The sequence below is a fragment of the Haliotis rubra genome, unplaced genomic scaffold (assembly GCF_003918875.1).
Source record: "Haliotis rubra isolate DU_JTF1 unplaced genomic scaffold, ASM391887v1 Scf307, whole genome shotgun sequence".
In the NCBI taxonomy this organism is placed as follows: domain Eukaryota; kingdom Metazoa; phylum Mollusca; class Gastropoda; order Lepetellida; family Haliotidae; genus Haliotis; species Haliotis rubra.
The window spans coordinates 384,192-397,548 of NW_025766977.1; the positions used below are offsets into that span (position 1 = coordinate 384,192).

Here is a 13,357-nt window from a genome sequence, read left to right on the forward strand (position 1 = left end):
CCCTTCTTCATCCTCGATCATCTCCAGGGTATATGTTCCGATAAATCTCGATAGTGGAGATTTATCGGAACGTATACCCTGGAGATTATCGAGGATGTCCTTCTTTAAGATCAAGAAAAAACTGAGATGACAGAAAGCAATGTCATCACCATAGCACAGTGACCAATCTGTCTTCAGCCTTTAATAAACATCACAAGGCGCTATTCCCATCGTGCGACTTCGTCTCCGAGACGCTGAAAAACTGGATGTCACTGACGTTGACACCAATACTGCAGAAATCGAATATAAACCAAATTAGTCACGAAAATAATCACGTAAATTCTATAGTAAATTATTTCCATTCAAATATGGATTCCTTCCTGTAATTGTTGCCGTGACAAATGTGTTCTACTTTTTTCTGCCTTATAAATACATGATAAGGGCTCAGCGCAATATCTTCTTAGCCCATACGGTGTTTTCTTAACGCGCCTCTTTAATTTCTTTTCTTGAACACATGGTTGGGGCTAATCTAAGGTAATACAGGCCCCGGTAAGGAGTTCTTTAAATCTTACCGACGTAGTAACAACCGCGGCATGGCAGCTTATAAACAGAAAACATTGTGTAGTTAATAATCTGATTTGATTCCCCCGTGAACAAAAACACATCAACATCGGTCTAAGATTCCTAAATTAGTCTGACTCCGAATAGACTGATCGATAACCAAACAAAGGCAAATAGTTTGTTTCAACACATGCCCATGTACAAACCACAGGCATACGCACGCACATTAGGTTTGGTTCAGCTGGGATCTAACGACGCCTGTTTTAGCTTGTTTGCATTTCGTTAAAGCAGATCTTGTATGGGATTAGTATAGATGGTCGTGATTCTATTTAAGAAGACACACTTGGTATTGTTTACCACTCCGTAGGACCTGTTTATTTTTACCAACACAAATTGGTCGACGAATTACCCTACACTAAGAATTTTAATCGCATGTGATCAGTAATCATAACAGTGCGCTAGTGTTTTATTTCTAGACATAACAAAGACAGTTTTCATATGAATTAGCAGTTTAACACTTGGATACAGTGCCAGCTGTTCTCAACAACAGTTTTACACTTTACGTAAAAGTGTAAATGCCTAAAATAATAAATACATTAGAAAGAATAAATTTTTCGCATAAATGCTTGATGGTAATAAATTTTCATCACTAAATATGATTTAGAATGTGAAACTAATTATCAATATGCAAATTCATAGGGGAAAGGAATCATGATATTATAATGGCACATATCACTAATTATATACATGTTGACTATGCGTGTATTGGTCAGCTTTGCAAAGATGCGATCTTTGGCGTCCAAAAGTTTTATCTTGAGTGAGAAACAATAATAATCCCGAATAATTACGTTAATAATGAATATATTAATGTTTTTTTAATACACGTCTAAGGCTACATCACCCCGGACTCGTAAAGATCCTGGTTAGAATTGTTTTTCAGAAACCCATGCTTGTCGTAAGATGCGACTATCGGGACGGGGTGGTCAGGCCCGCTGACTTGGTTGACACATGTCATCGTATGCCAGTTGTGTAGATCGATGCTCAAGCTGTTGATCACTCGATTGTCTGATCCAGACTTAATTATTTGCAGACCGCCGCAATATAGCTGGAACATTGCTGCAATACATAAACATGACCTCGAAGATGAAAAAAAAAATGAACTGACGGGTTCAAAGTGGCGTTAAACCCAACTCACTCACTCACTCACTCACCTTCAAACAAACTGTGATCGTCGACTTTACTACAAAAACCGTATAAAAGGATTCCTAGACTAACAACCAGTCTCTGAAATGAACATATTTTACTGAAAAAAAGTTCATAGTGAAAAAAAAAAGAAATATAATGAAAAGGAGCCCTGAGACTTTCTTCATTTCTGAGGAAATCTAGACTTGCCACATTTTCTAGACTTGCGTGGGCTTCCTTGGATATATTTACTTCAGGGTCTGTACGACAGACTAAAGGATTCCCTACACAGTTGGTCTATAATTCGCTTATACTTATTCTTTACGGTAATTGGATCTGACGTTACACCCAATGTCTCTGCCCAGCTTCAAAGATTGCATCCCGAGTCAGCATCAGATCAGTACCAACAATTACCTTGTTACCTAGCCCACCGTTAATACTCTCATATACCCAAGACTGGTATGTGATCTCAAATGGGCATGTATCTTCCATTAGCCGTAATATGTAGTGAAATGGATGGCTCCCGACAGCGTGTCCGTATCAATCTTGCTGGGATGCTGATGAGAAATGAACAAGCTGTGTTTCAAGTCTGTCATCATCAATTTGAAGTTCGCTTCGTTATATTTACCTGGATGACATGTTGGATATGTGAGGTTGTGATGTATCATTCTTTGATTATGTCCTCAACTTAAATACCAATCGGGGTGGTGGGGTAGCCTAATGGTTAAAGCGTTGCCTCGTCACGCCGAAGACCCGGGTTCTAATCCCCACATGGGTACAATATGTGAAGCCCATTTCTGGTGTCCCCCGCCGTGATGTTGCTGGAATATTGCTAAAAGCGGCGTAAAACCAAACTCAGTCAGTCAGTTAAATACCAATCACCAATATCTGGATCTCTCGTCAGCATTGACATATCAGTCTTTGAGAATTTAGCAATATCCACATAGGTATCGGCTTCACACATATGTAGAGATTCGAACATAAACCTTCGGCGTGATGGGCGAACACTTTATCTACTATGCCGCCTGTAGATATGATAGTCATAATAACATGTGGGCGTTTGCTTTAGTCACTCCAAGTTCGGTTCGAATCTGTGTATGGTTGCACGATGTTAACCACCTAGAATTGTATATCCCTTTTGAGAGAGCCAACTAATGTGTATCGGGTGGCCACACTGTATGATGTGGTTGTTGTTTATCGCAAACCAATTTTATTGGTCAGTTTGACCATTTGATACCTATATTGGTCACATGTTCAATATTAATTCACGGCGACGATGGATATATCATACACGGGCTCCCTATGTCTAACCCCGTTGCGCAATGGTATTTCTACGACTGTCCCAAGTCTTAGTGGGTCGGTGGCATAGCCAAGTGGTTAAAGCGGTAGCTTGTCATGTCTAAGACCTAGGTTCGACTCCCCACAGGGGTGCAATTTGTGAAGCCCATTTCTGGCGTCCCCTGCTGTGATATTGCTGGAATATTGCTAAAAGCGGCGTAAACCATTCTTCCCCACTCATCTTAGTGTTATCAAAATTATCAAGTAAAATTCACTATAGCGCTATATCGCTGTGACGAACTGTTCCCTCAAAAATACGTGAACGGCTGCTTGGTACAAATCACTGAATTGCTTTATCAAAACTGTCAACAATCACTTGAAACCCTTGGACCATATGGCGTCAAACCATTGCAACATTTCACTGATTCGGGTGCAGCCTGTATCAATCTGTCCCTGACTCAAATCATTAAGTGAGATCAGATGCACTGGAATACATCAGCTATTGCCATGCAGCAACTATTAAACCAAGCACCATTATGGACATTTATATTCGACACACCCAGACACTCACACACACACACACACAGATATTACTGACTGACTCACTCACCCACCCTCACTCGACGCCAGGCACACACCAAAATACCTACTAACTCCCACAGGCCCTCGTGTCTTTGCAAGGATTAAAGATTTTTTAAAAATTATAAAAATTAAGATGACCCCCCTCTCGAAATGCTTCACAGTATGATGTATTGTACTGTGAAGCATTTCGAATCGGGGATCATCTCAAAAATATTAATCTTTAATCCCCGCAAAGACACCAGGGCCTGTGCTAACTCACTCACTCACTCAGTTTAAAATCGAATTACAGTTAAACTCCGTTATATCGACGGTGAAAGGACGTTCATAATTACTGCGAGATATCGGTGTTCGACTCAACCGCATTATGGAAACTAAAGAAGGAATTCGGATGGACTAAGCTTTTACTTCAAGACAACCGTAAATTCGACTCATCAAAGTTCGACATAACAGTGTTTGACTGTATCCCAGACATGGCAATACGAACTCATTCTGGGATTAGGATGTTGAGGTTCAAACATTTCCCTGTCTGCCAGTCTCGTCTAAGTGGGAGTTAGGTGCAAAAAAATAAAATAAGCGTTATGTTTCCGTTGAGTTATTTACAGAGCATTCTCTTGAGAATATACCAGAGCATCCCTGACGGCGCCAGAGCACTTCGTACATTGTCATCACAGTCTTCTATAAGTCAATACATTACAACAGAGGTCACATTCCCATACAGACGCACCCAGATGTACTGCCTTTTGAAAAGAATGGAGCTAAATTTGATGTTTCGATAAAAGAAAGTTTCCGTTGTGACGCTTGAAAGGAAAACTTAGCGTCTGATCCCATGTGCAAAATAACGGAAATTTCCTCGAGATAGTTATTTTTATAACGGCTAGTAATAATTGGTTGTGGCTTGAAGCTCTGCAAGGTATGTTAATCCTTTGACTTGAGCTTAAAGTAGTACTGGGTAATTATGTCTCTTGTTGAAAACCCTCCGCGGAGTGTTTCCGGATTTGAACGAACAATGTATCTATAGGCCGATTTCAAAAGCGAAGATTGCACGTTCATATAACTTGCCCGATGTTTCGAAATTAAATGTACTTGTTGCTATTTTAAGCGCTGGTAAATGTCAAAAGGCAATTTATATGACTATTTAGAACATTGCGGTATTTTGTTGAAGTCCTCGTGCCTATTAGACAGACTTAAACATGGTTCCAAAGTGGTAGTTGTAAAACTGGTGTCGTGTTGTAAAACGGAATTTCATTGTGACGTATTCGGGTCAGGTGTTGTTTTGATGTTCTGTCTGTTGATACCGTTTGATATTGGCTTTTCTTTGGCTTCTTTTGTGACATCGGCTTCTTGTTGGACATACGACGCAGCGGAAGCAGTTGTTTCTGTTACGCTACACTCTGGCTGACGCCGTCAGTTCCAAATGAATTCCCGTGCTTCAAATACTCAATAACACCCGGAAACTGGCCAACACATGATGTTTATCTCCTAACAGTTGCTCGCTCATTTCTGATAATGTGCGGGCGTTTTAATGATAATTCTATCCATTTTACCTATAGACTAGTGAAATACCGCTAGACGTATGACGTCATAATGTTTACAGTTATGACGCCACAGTGCTAATACCTCTGCCACAATGGTATTAGACCTTGCTTGACTCGCGGAAAGCTGAAATTACGTCATCAAACTGTTAGTTGGCAGTTTCTATCAATTTATGTTGGCGAGTAATAAACAGAATACTAAACTCGCTTCCGTGAAATACCATTTTAATTAAACTCGTAAAAGGTTTAGGGCCTGTTCGATTATTGCGAAACTGGTTTTGGTTTCTGAAATTGGTTTCTCCTGTTATAAACGAGTGTCTAGTTTCGGATACATGGTTTCAAAGTGGAACTAGTTTCTAGTTTTATAAACGAGTGGATGGTTTTCAATCCGGTTTCAAAATGGATACCCCCCAAAAATGTCTCAGCTATATATGTGGAACGAATTGGATGACAGGATTGCCGAAGGTAATATTTTTTTGTCATTTTATCAGTGAATTAACAAATAATATAGAGAAGAGATGCTTTTGGAGGCAAATATTTGCGTATATGTAATTATACTGCTACAAGTAATTATATGTATACAAGTTACATAAAATAGTCATGTTCAATAGACTGGGGTTTTAAATAATATTTCCTAGTTCTCAGTAGATTTTTATCATTATTTTGGTTACAGGAACTGCTGCTCTTTTTTGCCACCAAGACCAGCTGAACTTCGTGTCCGCCATGTTTGTTGTGAGAGAAGCAAAACCGAAACTGCGAAACCTGCCTCGGAGATGGTTTCGAAGTTTCAGAACCCAGTTTTAGGTTTCGACATTGTCGAGTGCATGGTTTACTAGAAACCAAAACCGGTTTAGCATAATCGAATAGGCCCTTAGTATCAAACTGGCTTTCTATCGTTTGATACCAAATCATTAACTAGTTTAATAAAAATGGTACTACACGGAGGGTCGTTTAGTATCCTCTATGTATCTGTGCTCGCGTTCTCAACCACTGGTTCTTTGATTCGATCACTGAGACATTAAATATACGTAACCTCCATATGACATTATCCATTCATTTTCTTATGGGTAGAACCCGGGAACATCCGGGTTAGAATTGGTCTTCAGTAACTCATGCTTGTCGTAAGAGGCGACTAAAGGGATCGGATGGTCAGGGTCGCTGACTTCGTTGACACATGTCATCGTATCTCATATCATCGATGCTCATGCTGTTGATCACTGTCTGGTCCAGACTCAGTTATTTACAGACCGGCGTTACATAGCTGGAATATTGCCAAATGTATCGTTTAACAACAAGAAAGAAAAACATTGGGTAGAATAGCCGTTAAAGCGACGGTTCGTCGCCCTCAATATCCTGGTTCCGTTAGCAACAAATGTACAATGTGACCCTTTTGTTGTGTCACTCTGCCACAACATAGTTTGAATATTGATGGAAAACCCACTCTCATTTAATCTTCCAACGAAGGCCGAGTTTGGCCCCTTGCATGGGTACAATCTGTGCCCATTTTGGTGCCCTCGCCAAGATGGTGTTGCAATATTGCGGCAGAAAACAATACCCACTTTCTCTCTCGCAATTAACCGTATTTTCACCATGGTTTGGAAGTTGTGGAAAAGCACGAATAATTGAGTTTGGGCATGCGTCGCCAATATGTATACACCTTTATGAACTCTCCTTGGTTCTAATTAGTGCCATGCTTTTTCTCTGTTTCATTCTCATACCTCCCCCCAGACTTAAATAAATGTATTGACTGCGGTAAAAATCGTGAAAAATGTCATTTCTTTAACTGAAGATATTCATCCAATCTCCCTCAGGACCCTGAGTTGACGTCACTGTTTCAAAGGGACATAACTCGCGGTTTTTATCGTTTTCTTTTCCTGAGACGTTTTTGTTCGGAGTCGGTGAGGCGATCAGAAACACGAGGCTAAGACGACACACTGATTCAGTACAACGTGATTGGAATAACATCGTCTGAATAAATAGTTTGCTGTGATACAAAGTCATCTGACCTTCATCGATCGCCATGGACAGTGAACTATTATTAGATCGAAATTATTATCAACTCGATATATGGGTAAAGTCGATTTGACCTTAATCCTGGCAGAATCTAAAACTCAACCGTAGGTTAATACCCTTCATACATAGCAGGGGCGGTGGGGTAGCCTAGTGGTTAAAGCGTTCGCTCGTCACGCCGAAGACCCGGGTTCAATTCCCCACATGGGTACAATGTGTGAAGCTCATTTCTGGTGTCACCCGTCGTGATATTGCTGGAATATTGCTAAAAGTGGCGTAAAACTAAACTCACCAATTCAAGCAAAGCTCGGGATATCACGATATATGCTTCATCTCGATATATGGCTTAAGACGATCTAACGATATGCCCCGAGCAGAATCTGAAGTACCATGATGAGGAGGCACCGATAACAACGGATAACTCGATATGAGTTACTTTATCCTGATAATTTCGAGTAAATGTCAGAATCCATGGTACCATTCATAAAATAATTACCGATTACAAAGGAACACTCGACACGAGTTACATTATCCTCATGACTTCGAGTTAACGGCAGAATCCGCAGTACTATAAAAAAGAAATACCGATTACAACGGATAACTCGATGTGTGTTACTTTATCCTCATGACTTCGAGTTAACGGTAGAACCCGCAGTACTATTAAAACGAAATACCGATTACAACGGATAACTCGATGTGTGTTACTTTATCCTCATGACTTCGAGTTAACGGTAGAATCCGCAGTACTATAAAAAAGAAATACCGATTACAACGGATAACTCGATGTGTGTTACTTTATCCTCATGACTTCGAGTTAACGGTAGAATCCGCAGTACTATCAAAAAGAAGTACCGATTACAACAGATAACCCGATATGAGTTATTTTGTCCTCGTAATTTCGAGTTAACGACAGAATCCATATCAACATCATGAGGAAACATCGATAACAACGGTTAACACGATATGTGTGTCTTTGTATTCATGACTTCGAGTTAATGGCAGAACCCGTAGCGCCATCATTAAGAAACACGATAACAACGGATACGGATAACTCGATGAGTGTTACTTTGTCCTCATGACTTCGAGTTAACCCGATATCACTGTACTCGACATCGGCTTCCTTTTGTGCTGGACCCCTGAAGTACAGCAGCTTTGTTGTTGACTCGGGGCGATATGATAGCCTAGAGGTTAAAACGTTCGTTCGTCACGCCGAATACCCGGGTTCGATTCCCCACATGGGTACAGTGTGTGAAACCCATTTCTGGTGTTCCCCTCAACTATTGTTGACTCTATCTTCAGTGGTTAAGGAAGACTTTTTCAAAAACAGAAGCAAATGCCAAGTGATGCTTAATGTGACAACAGACGAGATAGTGAAAAACACTCATCATTAACGTCATTTAAAATGTGGATCTAAGACATTTACACAAGAAGCTGGCATCTCATTGGCGCCAACTGTGCTCCCATCCTTGCTGATCTGTTTCTTTACGCATAAGAATCGGAATTTCTGTGATTTACGAGTCAAGACTGTGTAATTTGGCCAAGAAGTTTAACAGTGTTTTAATTATTAAGCCTCATGCATATGGATGATCCAGTATCTTTTATTAGCCATCAAAACACCATTTCCCTTCCTCCAATATACCCAAGGAACTAGGAATGAAGGAGAAGATTGAAATCATCTCGTCTATTTAATAATTAAATCTGTGCATGAAGATCCGGTTAGAATACTAGTAATTATTGTTCTTCAGTAGCCCATGCCTGTCGTAAGAGGCGACTAACGGGATTGGGTGGTGAGGCTCGATGACTTGGTTGACACATGTCATCGTATCCCAATTGCATATATCGATGTTCATGCTGTTGATCACCACATTGTCTGGGCCAGACTCGATTATTTGCAGACCGTTGACATATAGCTGGAATATTGCTGAATGCCGCGTAAAATTATATACTCACTCACGGTGCATACAGTTACTGAATGAGTAAACACTTTTCACAAGACTGTATGACGTCTAGCTTCCAATTGTCAACTGTCCCTGTATGTCCAGCAGGTCCAGGATTTGGTGTTTACATGTTACAGGTTCACATTTAACATTGAACATAAACTCGAACATGCCCTTTTCTACGAGGTGTTATAAGGTTGTTTGATCGAAGTTCGAGGTTACAACGTTCAAGGATTATTAAAGCTTTCAAAGGATTATTAAAGTTTTCAAAGGATTATTAAAGCTTCAAAACGCGTTTTGGTTGAAGCATCAGTGACAGAAATGATACCCGATGCATTTCCCAATTTTGACCTGCATTATATGTTCCCGGGTTCGTTTGTTTGGTTTTAGTTAAAATCGTTGACTTGCCTTTTCGTGTATTTGTGACGTGTACAAATGGTGTGGCAGTGAATGCTTACCTTTGTGCGAACACCTGGTCATTCGTAAACACCTGTGTAAGATAGAATCGAAATCGTACAGTGGATCCTGCCTTTTTGCAGAGGTTAAATGTGACATTGAAAGGGTTTAGACGCAATATTTATTGAACCCGTAATTGAACCCGGTGTCATAGATGTTTCAGCCCCACGAACACATTATCCGCGGACATTTTATCCTTGGATTAGTAGTCGGAGACAATGTCTATGTCTAATGTCCAGTGCCCAAGGACATTCAGTACCAGTTTTCGATGAAACCAATCCCCAAGGCTCAATGTCTTATCAGTTTGCTTATTTGTTTGTTTGTTTGTTTGTCGTTTAACGCCACGCCCAGCAATATTCCTGCTTTATGTCTACAAATAAACGAGTCTGAAATAGACAATCCGGTGATCAACATCATGAGCATCGATCTACGCAATTAGGATACGATGACATGTGTCAACCAAGTCAACCTGACCACCCTGATCCCATTCGTCGCCACTTTCAACAAGCATTGATTGCCGAAGAACAATTCAAATTCGGATCCTCACGAGTATTTCAAATCCGTATTGGCTTCTTGTACAACGGGAGATAGAGTATCCAAGGACTCCATACTTGACGTAAGAGCTAAAAAGGACTGGGTGGTCCAAATGTGTGACCCGGTTGAATTTGATAGATCGGGCTCCGGAGAAGTTGATTGATGCAATCAGCGACAATCTTCCCCAACCAAGACTCGATTACACGAAGGCGTCAGTGACGACAATATTCATTTCACACAGGAAATAAACGATTAAATAAAAAATGTTAAATTATTGTTCATTCACACACCAGATTAGTTCCTTGCTGTGAAAATGTTATCAGAATGATTTCAATCAGCATCGTGGCGCGTGAAAGTTGTACAATCACACCATTTTGACAACAGTATCAATATGCAAATATAGTTTGCATTGATATTTTTAGTTTAACGAAAGAATCTTTATGAATCAGCCAAACCCATCCGTATGGTGACGTAAGAGGCACCGATGGCTGCTATTATGTTTCAAATACAGAAATCCGTTAATAGAAACAATGCAGAATAGAGAGTTTAAGTCACGAACATGCCGTGAATGTCTTGCAAGTTCGATGTAATTGAAATGAGATTAGTCGTGCATCATTCTCATGCATCGTATTGAGCTGATGCCAACATAGTACAGAGATGTGTCGTTTTCTTGCATGTACAGGGACTACTCGTCGTTCTCAGGGTTCCGGTATTGTTTTCCCTAACGCCTCTTACTGTAACAGTTTATCCATAAATATAGTTTAGTTTCAATTGTCAACATGTTCAAACCCTAAATCTCCATCTCATTGGGGTACTTTTCAATTTATCCGAATGACTGAAGGAATAAACTAATGTACGAACGAACGAATAAACGAAGTTGCGAATGAATAAATGAATGGATGACTTTCATATTTCCCCTAGATAAATCCCAGTTTCTCGAAATATATTTATGTTCACATATTTAAGTAACAAAATAATCAAAACTATATCATGAAGATGGGAAAAGCGCCTCTTATATATACTGGTGAACTACAGGGAGGAATATTGGTAGCATTATTGTCATAGGTTGATCAGAATATATTTTATAAATACTTAGACAATTCGATGTCAGTACAATGACACGTTATTTCATCAATATTAGTGTCTGTTATATGCACAAGAAAGAGCCAATACGGACTGAGGGGCTAACATGGCTTTCATAATCCCTACTTTAACGTACATTTCAAATCACAAATTGTTCTCAATTTTCGACATGTTCAGGATCTGAACCTCAATGTCACCGGTTTATGTTCACTTGCTTGTTTTTATTAAAATTTATTTATTTCAGAGGCTGTGTATCTGTGACTATTCCGTTGAATTCAGCGTTGGACAGACAGAATCCAGTTTGCACTGTGATGGGTAAGCTTTGTTTATTTCATCTGATAAAAAATCGGATCAAACATGCAAAACATTACGACAAACCCGATTTCACTTCTCTCAACAAAATTGTGTATCTGTGGCTATTTCGCTGAATTCAGCGTTGGCCAGACAGAATCCAGTTTGCACCGTGATGGGTAGGGATGTCACGATACATCCAGCTATCGATGGATTGCAATTGTTGAGTCTCCGATAGCAATTAATCGATGGTAGAAACGAAAAACTATCGATGCATCGATAGTATGTGTGACTATCGATAGTTTAGTAATTGACTTCCGTTGATAAATGCGCAGCGCAAAATACAGGATGTTTGGGTGCAGACTTGCAGCTTTATTTTAAACGTTTACTCACAGGCAACTTGTAGCGCAAATACGGTTGCGCAACAAAGAGAAAATGACCAGTCTTCCCATATGCGAGCAAATATATTGTACGTGAGTAATTATTAAATATGAGGTTGGAAATCCGAGAGCACAACTCTGTGAGGACGTGGGTGTCTACCTTTGATGATGGCGATATTAAAATTATTTTTCGAACCGAAGCGAGGGAAGCACGTTGCCAGCCTTTGCTATCTTCGCTCGCATATGGGAACCCGGAAGACTGGTCATTTTCTCTTTGTTGTGCAACCCTATTTGCGCTACAATTTGCCTGTGGTTTACTTGATCCATGTTTCAAGTTTCTTGTCAGTTATTGAAAGAGACTGAAACGACGTCAACTTGTTTTTATTTCATATAAACTATACATTCATTTGGGAAGTGAATTCAAATGAAACAATTCAAGGAGAAAAAACTATTGCAATAGTATTGCAATAGTTGGTTGCAATAGACTATCACTATCGCAATAGTTGTTTCCCCCTCAATAGTCACCCCTAGTGATGGGTAAGCTTTGTTCATTTCATCTTAAAACTAATCAGATCAAACATTACAACAAACCGATTTCCCTTTTCTCCACAAAAACAATAAATAATCAGGAAATAGCAAAAACCTTTGGCATTCCTAACTACAGAGGAAGGAGGTTGTTCTATTTTCACATGCATTTCATTGTGATGGGGGTCATGTTGTGCTGTTACATAATAAACCTCATGTTCATCTGAAATCAACATGCCTATTCTCGTGTACATTGCATCGACGTCGAGGTCAATTTCTTGTGTGCTGCATGGAAACATGACGTTTATGTGAAGCCAACATGGCGTTTGGCGGTCATTACAGTAATGTACATGTAGATGCAATTCTATTTAATAACCGTCCGTCACTTGAGAAGGTACTTATGTCTTCCCGTAACAAACCTGGCACTGCAGGAATCAGCGGGGTTCAAGGAAACTGGAATAGAACCAAACATTTATTGAGCATGTGATGAATTAGCTTTTTAATTTACATTATTACAACGCATTTCTTACTACGTTCTCGTAACACATGTGTGATGGCTTTTTTGTGAAATTGTCTACATATCTAACGACTTCACTTGCGTTCTTGGTACCCTTGTTTCATAGTGATTATAATTGTTAGGTCACAAACATCTCGTTCACTGACGATTCGGTTAGAAGCAACATGATTACATCAAAATAGATGTGATCATGTGCGGAATGTCTCTCAACACACGTGTCTTTTGTTTGTTTATTGGTTCCATCCTCTTGTTCTCCTCTGTATTCTTCCTATATATTCTGTTCGGTTCTTTTTTGTTCTGTTCTTTGCTGTTGTTTTCTCTTCTTTGCTGTTCTCTTCTCTTCCCTACCCTTGAAGATCAGAGTTAGAATTGATCTTCAGTAACCCATTCTTCTCGCAAGAGGTGACTAACGGGATCGGGTGGTCAGGCTTGCTGACTTGGTTGACACATGTCATCGTATCCAAATTGCGTAGATCTGTGCTCGTGCTGTTGATCACTGGATTGTCTGGT

The 13,357-nt window shown here is 39.8% G+C and overlaps 1 protein-coding gene across 2 annotated transcripts in view; it reads left to right on the forward strand.

The window, feature by feature from the left end:
* LOC124282921 overlaps positions 1 to 13,357 on the forward strand; it is a 130,637-nt gene that overhangs the window by 26,133 nt on the left and 91,147 nt on the right. For both annotated transcript variants that reach the window (XM_046718969.1, XM_046718970.1), the window contains exon 2: positions 11,379 to 11,449. The gene's annotated coding sequence lies outside the window, so the exon portion shown is untranslated. The remainder of the gene's footprint in view (positions 1 to 11,378; positions 11,450 to 13,357) is intronic.